The sequence below is a fragment of the Pygoscelis adeliae genome, unplaced genomic scaffold (genome assembly GCF_000699105.1).
Source record: "Pygoscelis adeliae isolate BGI_AS28 unplaced genomic scaffold, ASM69910v1 Scaffold218, whole genome shotgun sequence".
NCBI lineage: Eukaryota > Metazoa > Chordata > Aves > Sphenisciformes > Spheniscidae > Pygoscelis > Pygoscelis adeliae.
This window is the reverse complement of record NW_008825433.1, coordinates 2,675,795-2,682,177: the sequence shown is the minus strand read 5'-3', so window position 1 is coordinate 2,682,177 and position 6,383 is coordinate 2,675,795. Positions and strand designations below refer to the sequence as shown.

The following is a 6,383-nucleotide window of genomic DNA, read 5'->3' as shown; positions in this document are numbered from 1 at the left end:
GGTTAAGTGACAGCTTGCATTGAAGTCACTTGCCTGAGAAAGATTCTTATTCAGTCTACACAACCAGGATAGAAGTTATTTGAATCACATTTCAGCTTTTTAAACTAAACGAATAATGTAACTCCTAAGTTATTTGAAACTCTTTTCAATACCTTTACCAACAGGTTACATTAAAGATAAGAGTTGTTACGCCACATTATTCCCCTAGTTCACTTTTTAATGACCAGGTAATCTTAAGGCTTTTTTTTCTGATTTGCTTAAGTTTGTTAATTATTTATCTTGCATTAACATGGAAAATACTTTTACTTCGTAGACAATGACTCGGGACTTTAAATTATTTACTTGAAGTGGAATTCTTGCATGACATCACTGCAGTCATTTCAATCCCACCATGGACAACAAAGTTTACAATAGTCTGACAAACCACTTGAGAATAAAGGAAAGAAACTGCCAAGTGGAAGTATACCAGATCCCTTCCACCTCTAGTGATTCAGAAAGGAATAGCCTTACCAACACCTCTACTCCGATTTTGAGAGGGAAAGTCATTACTCAGTACTTCTAAAGATTCATTTCTAAAATCCACGCAGACATATAATAGGACACAATATAATTTTCAGTTTAACTTAAACTTTCTTCTGTCTGCTCCTTTTTGATTCTTTCTGTAATCAAAGTAGACAGTACTTAAAATACTCAGTGGGAAAGCAAAGAAGCTATAAGCTTTGTTACAGAACCATTTTCTAAAACAGCCTTGCTATGCTATAGTAATCTACACTTGTTTAAGCACTGTAGCAACCAATTAATCTCAAATTCACATTTCAAATCTTTCAACTGGAGAGCTCAGTCCAGCTAATGTAACATTACAAGGAATGTAATGAGGGAGGGAGAAGGGAGACATGATGACATGTCACAGCCTTGACAGTAAGCCAACAAGTCTCAGAGCCAAAGAACTGCTATCTTCTATTTTAACAAATCCATGTTCTTTTCCATGCAGCAGATCTCATACAGGAAAGTAGATATCCTTTTCTTTTAGCAGAGAAAGCCTAGACCAACATTCATTCTTCTAAATTCTGCTCTAAGACTGCATTATTAGTGCAGAATTCTAACAACAGAATTTACTGCCCTAAGGTAGTCTTTACAATGAGAGAACAGCTATGTATTAAAAAAAAAAAGAGGTAGACATTTAAGTTTTTACATCTTCAAGGGCTGAAAAGTTAGGAATCTAGACCACAAAAATCCCTAAAACATTGGCCAAGAGCAAAAAGAAATTTTGAGCTTATCTTCTTTGTTTAAACACTTAACTATTCGAAGTGTCGAACCTATCTCATATAGCTGAAAAATCTCAAAATGGCCACAACCCAAGACTTGCTAACATAATGTTCCTGACCTAGTAAACCTGGGTTACAGTGTTGAGTCTTTCCATTCTTCATCAGACTTGCCATCAAAACGTGTAATTATTTTATTCAGGAATAATTTTCTTAAAGCACAGAAACATATACTAGACAATTACTTTATGAACATATGCTGAGAAATCTCTGAGGTAATCATCCAGTTTCTGTTGGACCTGCAGGTGGTTCCATTCAACCACCTCTGGACTAAATACAGACAAATGAAGTTCAATTCACTCTAAATACATGGTTTTTTAATCTCTTAAACACAGCTGGTTATGTATTCAACTTCCAAACAGTAACTTAACGGCTACTGGTAAGTAACTACTACTAAAGCCCTAAATCAACTGCGAGCCGGACAGTACTCTTGGCTATTTCACAGTATTTCAAAAGTATTTCCCAGCACAACTGTTACCACCTGAGTAATCATGATGATAATCAGAAAAAAACTTCTGCCATTCACATGCAATAGCTCCGAGAATAGAGTGTATGAGAATTTTAGTTTAGAGGCTTCATGTTCTTTTCTTGCTAATGATAATGATTAAAAGCATACCAAATGCTCGCTTTGCCTCTACTTTTATATAAGGGACTGCTCTGAACTGGCCTTCCTAACCTTTCATCAGCTCTTTCTCAGTCTTGGGGATCTTTCCCCTAAATCTTAAAAAGGTAAGTGCAGTCATACACAGAGGTAGAAAAAGCCAGATTAAAGGCTTGGGAAGAATTAATTAAAAAAATGGAGAGGAGGGGGGAGAAACAAACAAACTCTCAAATAAGGAATCTGTATGTGGCTACTAAGCCTTATATACTGGGCTTCTCAGATTTTAAACAGTACAAAGACTACTGCACAACAATTTGTCATTTGGCAAAGCTAAGGTGATATATCTTCCAGAATAATGGAGGATGTACTGAGGTTACCAGCCAAAGATTTGGTCCTTTGGAACAGAATTCACTCTTTACTCCAGACTTTAGGGGATGGAAAAATTGGTTTTGTTTGTAACAGCTTCTCTCTTCAACTTTCTGCAAAGGAGATAAGATTACAGTGGAGGCTGTCTCCAGTTTCATGATCCAAGCCAGCAACAGGTAACCCATGCAGAGCCGAGTTGCAGACTAAAGATAATAAAGGTGAGTTAGCATAAGCAAGTCTTCCCTGAGAGTGCTACATGTAGAAGTACTTCGTTATGAATGCTCTTGTTCATATTCCCTATGAGGGTAACTTTGCTCCATTTTTAAGGGAGTATTTTTCAAGCGGCTACATTAAGAACCTCCCTTCTTTTCTATATTCATAGCAAGGGAATGTAGGGCAAGACCGTAGGTTACTTTAGGAGATTCTCTCTGCTTACAAGACTCTGCCTCCACATTTAGCCTTTGTCATCCCTCCTTATATTCCCCAGAAGAGGGAGAAATTTGCAAAATCTTCAAAGCCTGTATCTCACTGGTCACTGGTATTCAAACAGCACATCAGTCAGCCTAAAATTCAACTCTTCTTCTTTCTGGCTAATTTATGCCAATGGAAGCCAAGCATCTGGGTCTGGAAAAAAAGAGGAATTCCCAATAGATTGAATTAACAAGGCTAAGGAATCACACTGGATTTGAAACAGTAGTACTACAGAGTACATTGGTATTTTTCATATAAATTATGAACATGGTATCAGTATCAATAGAAATGTAGTAATATTTCAGTCTCTTCCAGCAAAAGGATCAAATAATGCACAAAAGAAGCAGTAATACAAGTATAAGGAAAAAGAATTATTCAAACGCATTCCAAAACTCATTATTTGGAATCAACCTGGAAGTTAAAAAAAGGCCAGTAGGAGCTCTTGATATATGTATTCGGAAGATTCCTACCAGTTATTTACATGTATTATCGATCAACACATTAAGATCTTCTTCCAGATGGAGCTTCTCACTGTTACCAAATATATCCTACTTGTGAATATGAATTCAGACAACAAACAATTAAAGCAGCTTGTCCTCACAACATTCTTACAGTAATTGGTGATCTTAATTAGTCCTAGTACACAGTTTTGTCCAGTTCATCTACTGAAAATACTGAACTCAATTGTATGAGCTAATACTCAGAAACTCTGAAATTAAGGCAAGATAAACATGCTCCAACTTCAAAAGTTCTGTACCTTTTATTCCCTTACATGCAGGCAGACAGTGACAGTTCTTTAAGACACAAGGAGCCTATTGCTATATCCCACTTATTATAAGCACTTAGCTCATTACAAATGTTTTAGTCTAATCCCAGCAAGTTCAAAGCCAGAACTGCTAATCCATTTTAACTGAAATCCGGTACTTTTAAAATCTTCCTTTAACACAATTCACTTATCGTTAAAAAACTCAAGGTAGTATCAGACTATTTAATTGTTGTGGTAAAGTCTCAAAGTTATTTTAGAAAACCGAAAGACACCTAATAACTAAAATGCTAGCTGGTTTTCTGTTTAGGAATTACTGAACTACTTTTATGTGTGGTCTCAAAAGACAAAAGCACAAGCCAGTTCTGCAGGACAAAAAGAAATCCTAATAGAGTACATGAATGTAACCGTAATTTACAGAGAAGGCTGGAATCAATTTGGGGGATGGGAAATAATGTACACATACTCATGAATATTGTTCATGGAAGCCATCCAAGAGGCCCCTACCAGCAACTCATCTGAAAGAGGCTATTTAATTAATTTCAGTGAAGAACAAATAATAGTCTCATGCAGTCTTAATGCACTCATAAGAAATTAATGATGCGTTCAGAAGTTATCTGGGAGCAGAAATGAAACTACGCCACTGACCCAGAGGTGAAACTTTCAAAGGATAGAAATGGCAGCAGTCATATAGCCTGAAAGCATAAAGTTAAGACTAATCCAGTAAAGTGTTCTCAAAATAAGAATAACAGTTTTGAAAATATTCCTGAAAAAAATGAGACATTGTAAGGCTGAAAGTTAGTGATATTACTTAGAGCAGGCTAAAAGAAACATGAAGACATAATTTTTTAACCTTGACATGGGAAAAGATCATTTTGGAAGGTCTATTTAAAATGGGATTGTATCAGTCTTGATGACAGAATATGGAAGATTACAACAGATGGATAAAGTTAGAGCTATATTTTTAACCCACTTTTTCTGCATATCTGTGTATGCAAGAGAGGAAAGCTGGATTAATGGAAGGACAAAAATGTCAGTTTATCGAGATGTTCATTTTTACACAGTGTTTATATACTAAGAATCCTTGGAAAGAAAAGTAAGTACATAAAGATAATTCAAAACATACAAAAGCTTTTGAATTAAGACGTTTAATAAAGAAAAGAATACATAAATGTTTAGTGCTCTTGGAAAAAAAACACACTAAGGTTTCAGAAGAATATAATATAGATAGCAGTAAAGGTAAACTTCTTCTGCCTGAATGCATAAATAGCTAAACCTTGCAGCAATATCAAAGTCTGATGCAGTACTCATTAGAAATCAAGTATGTTCAAGTCTGTTTTCCTTTATAATCTCTTGCCAATTTAGTTTCTGGAATACCACCTCTGCGTAAGCAAACATCTTTCAATGCATTACATTCACAGCCACAGCAGAAACATAACAGAAACTAAACAGGAGATGTATATTCCCTTATTCAACAGGCAATTGGTATCTCATTCTTCTATTAAGACAGACAATAAATGGGATAGTTAATAGAAATTATCAATGTTGTGTTTTACAGGTCTGTGAACTCTGTCAATGACAGCAATTCTACAACTATCATCTTGGGCTGCAGCCTCTGTGTTAGACTGCAGCCTGTGCATATACACTAACATAGAATATTAGAGTTCTTCAGTAAACAGAACCCACAGATTATAAGAATATTTTAATGCTATAATCTTAAAGATGATAAACAAATGATAAGGAAAATGGAAGAAATTAGTTTGTATTTATTTTTTTATTATATATAAAGGCATATATAATAAATATATAAAGGCATATATATTTTCCCGTCAGAAATAGCATACTTCAAAATTTATGCTAACTCATTTCACACCCTAGAAGGTTTAATACACTTGATTTCCACTGTTACTTATTTAGTCATCATAAGATGAGATTTGAATTTCTAGTATCAAAAATCAAGCAAAAAATAAGCCTATATACACACACCATGTCAGCTCTAAAAGATAAACCAAACTGATAAACATCTATTAAAAAAAAGGAAAAGATACTGTATTTGAATTAGTTATTTAGAAATACCTTGCGAACAAACCTAGGGCGGGACTTTATGAGTTATGGAAATCTTGCAAAAATATGCCACAATAATGCAACACAGATCCGACGGTTTTATGTGAAACTTTTCATATACTCAAACTTCCTCTCATTCCACAGTTCATAGCATTTACGTTGCTCATGGTCCATACCTTATTCACAGTGAAATTCTAAATTCAAACTCATGTAAATTTAGCATTAGCAGAGACTAGTGATAAGTTCTTCCCTGACACGCTGCAGTAATCAGTATTTTATCATAGCTTTAATTCCAAGAGAAAAATAAATGCTCAAGAAGCTGTGTTGAACCACAGGTGCAGGAGAGTCACAAGATGGGGTGTGGTACTGCCATGAGAAACAATATAGGCATCTCACTAAAAAGAAGTTATGGTGTTAATTAGTTATTTACATAGAAAGATGCCAAAGTAAATAAAAGTGACAGTCCTCAGCTTCATCTCCTACATTCCCCTCCTCTTCCAAAAGCTCTGTTTAAGTTAGCATTTTTGTACTAATACTACTACAGTTCACTTGGCATCATCCATGAGCCTAACAGGATACTGAGCATCCAAATCTACTGTTCACTTAGTATCTGCCAGATATTCTGCTATTTGCAAGATATGCAGCTTCTACCTTACCCTAAGGAAGGAAAATTTCTAAGCCATTTGTAAGTATCTTCCTTTGATCCAGCTAAGAACACATCCCGAAGTAAGTAAATAAAAAGTTTGTTGACTGCAAATGTCCTTCGAGTAAATGCTCCCATACAATAAACATATCT

General features: G+C 35.2%; 1 protein-coding gene across 1 annotated transcript in view; it reads right to left on the bottom strand.

The window, feature by feature from the left end:
• Positions 1–6,383, bottom strand: part of TTC27 (tetratricopeptide repeat domain 27) — a 138,114-nt gene that overhangs the window by 121,297 nt on the left and 10,434 nt on the right. The window lies entirely within an intron of this gene.